Source organism: Maniola hyperantus, chromosome 27, assembly GCF_902806685.2.
Source record: "Maniola hyperantus chromosome 27, iAphHyp1.2, whole genome shotgun sequence".
Lineage (NCBI taxonomy): Eukaryota > Metazoa > Arthropoda > Insecta > Lepidoptera > Nymphalidae > Maniola > Maniola hyperantus.
Genome location: NC_048562.1, coordinates 705313 through 708714, shown reverse-complemented (window position 1 = coordinate 708714; position 3402 = coordinate 705313).

Here is a 3402-nt window from a genome sequence, read left to right as displayed (position 1 = left end):
AAACAGGGGCCCTACCGCGGTTGTTTGACAGCTACAATGTCACGATCGCAATCATCTCTGATTGGTTAATGCTCGCTCACTATTGGCTACAATGCATTTTTGCAACAAGAATTGCACAAATTCAGCCAATCAGAACAATTGAGATTGTAATAATGATTGATGCAGGTTTTAGACAATCGCCCTACAGAGAAAGAAACATACGATATCAGTACCCGTAGTACAAGATTTTACGTCTCACCAAACCAAACCAAATTCGAGAGTCGAAATACTTCCGCGTTACAGTAAACTGGATCTTAAAAGCCTTGTTTTAAAGCTCAAGTTTGTCTACACTTCTACAGCCAGCGCTCCAAGCGGAAACATTGCGAAATTAAAATCGGGGCATTGAATATTTGACTTCAATTCAAGGCTGTTTAGGTCCATTTTACTGTAACGCGGAAGTATTTCGACTCTCGAATTTGGTTTGGTTTGGTGAGACGTAAAATCTTGTACTACGGGTACTGATTTAATTGACTTTATTCGTTTTACTGACGTACTCAGAGTCGCTAACCGTTACTTAAGATTGTGTTAAAACGTGACAGATTTATGCGAGAGATATACCTCTGTCTCGTTTAAACTAACGATTAAGCGACTCTGAGTACGGCTGTTAGACATATTGTAACATAATCACAATTTGTAGACCTCTATTTGAGTGTGATAACTGATAATATATTATGTAGATTCAAGTCTTTACTTTACCTTCTTAAAAATATTTATTTAACAGCACTTAGATTAACTACTGTCACTAGAAATTGATGTAACTCTTGATTACAGAAAGTAGGTATGTGAATATGCTAATAAATTATAGTTACAGTTCTTGCAATTCACGAAGGCGAGTGAACTTTACTTGTGGTTACGTCGTATACACGGTCATTGCGTAAGTGTGCGTGCACGTCGGACCAATCAGTCGCGAGCAAGCGCTCGCAAACGCACACATTTACCGTACTTATATCGATACGACTTACACACAAATATGAGCCACGCGCCTTCGTGAAATGCAAGAACTATACCATATAATTAATTAGCGAAAATGTACAATAAATGTTTACTTTTATTCTGCTATTTTTGTTACTTCCAACCAGCCAGCAAGTGCGAGTCAGACTCGCGCACCGAGGGTTCCGTACTGCAGTAGTATTTTTTCGACATTTTGCACGATAAATCATTAACAATTTTTTTTTTTTTTTTACTCAGTTACAAGTTAGCCCTTGACAGCAATCTCACCTGGTGGTAAGTGATAGCGGGCTAACCTGGAAGGGGTAATTTTTCATAAAAATATACATAAATCTGTTTTAGAATGTACAGATAAAGCCCTTTTATGAAAGATACATTATGAAACCCAACTTGGTATAGTAATCTTAGTTTCAAAGTTGAAAATACTAATTATTTGTTCATTTTATTTCATTTTTTTAGTTCATTCATGGTTTTCAGATTTTCCCCCTTATGCCTGCTATAAGACCTACCTACCTGCCAAATTTCATGATTCTAGGTCAACGGGAAGTACCCTGTAGGTTTCTTGACAAACACGACAGAGAGACAGACAGACAGATAAACAGACAGACAGACAACAAAGTGATCCTTTGAGGATTCCTTTTTTCTTTTGAGGTACGGATCCCTAAAAATGTAAAAACTTGTTTTTTAATAATATAACTCACTTTTTCAGCTTTCATTGTAAACTAAAACACTGTAACTAACAAAAAATGTAAATCATATTTTAAACATTTTCAGGAGAGGAACAAGTAACACGGTGTATGACAGACGATTTTCGACCAGACAAAAAAGACACGAAGGTAGAAGGCGAACAAACAGACAAAATATAACGACAGAACAATCGACTGATGACCATTGACAACTAATATTGAAGTTAAAGACATTTTTGTAGTTAAATCTGAGTTATTGTCTTGATTTTTACAAAGCAACTAAAACGTACTACGTTTTACTACCTAACAAGTTTAAGTTTTTGAACACGTCAAATCTGAGTAATGTTCGAATTAAATTAAACCCATTTATTTTTTTATTTTGATATTTTTGATGTTATCAAAATAAATAAAATAAAATGGCAATAATCACTACCCTCCATATTACTATTCGAAAGACTGTTTATTTGTCCTAACGAATCGACGTGATTTTTTGCACGAATATATTTAACCTAAAAGTGGGGCTATTTTTTATCCCGGAAAATAAATAAGTTCCAGCGTGGTTTTTAAAAACCTAAACCCTAACGACGGATAAGGTCGCAGGTATCAGCTGGTTGGGTATAACGATCTTAAAAAATGAAAAAAATGTCATTTCTAAAAGTTGCCTTTACTCAAAAACTTACACTTAAGTCTCAGTGTTTCTTTCTTTTTCATATATGTAGGTACCTAATTATAATATTATATTATTTATTATATTATTATTATATTATGTACCTAATTATAATACTTAAAGCTAAGGATAAGTATATCTAGCTGAAACATGCGCGAAAATTTTCTTCAGCGTCCTGTTTGCATAGAATATATTTTGGCCAATTCACAGGATAATACGATTCAATAATACCTACTTCCCTACTAATTATTGTTAATCTCTATAATATCTAATACTGTAATAACTAATACTGTATACTGTGTCTAATACTGTAACTCCACCTAATAATGTAATATTAAATTATACAACAATATTATTATTTTAAAATGACAGTTACCATCTTTCAACTTTTATGTATGTGTCGTGTTAAGTCAATAATTTGTAAATAATTAGGAAGAACCTTTTTATTTTTATAATAAAATTCTGCGTAATAAATTTTGTGTAGTTTTCTTTTATAAAGTAACTAGCATATGCTGGATTACATAAATTTCAAACCCCTATTTTACCCCCTTAGGGTTGAATTTTCAAAAATCGTTACTTACGTCATATCATAATAGCTGCATGCCAAATTTCAGCCCGATCCGTCAGTCAGTCAGCCAGTCACCTTTTCCTTTCATATATTTAGATATTAGATATAAAAGTTTACTAGGCAACTGCATAATCAAAAAGTGATGGAACTTTTTTGCACATTTCAATATAAATTATGCATGTTATAGAGTCAGCTGATTACGCCTTGGTGCTTGTAACGCCTCGGCGATACGTGCTTGTGTGAGTAACCGCAATAAATGGTGTAAAGGTGTATCCACAATGTTGCAAATAAAGTTAAGACTATTTTGTCGTCAAATAAAAGCTCGATGAATATACCTTGAGATGTGGACACTGACAGTTGGCCTTGTCCATAAGTTCAGAGTCGCTCAGCGTGCTATGGAGCGGGCTATGTTGGGTGTCTCTCTGAGGGCCAAGAGAGTACCGTACCGAGAAAATCCGTCGGGGAACCAAAGTGACTGGCATAGCTCAACGAAT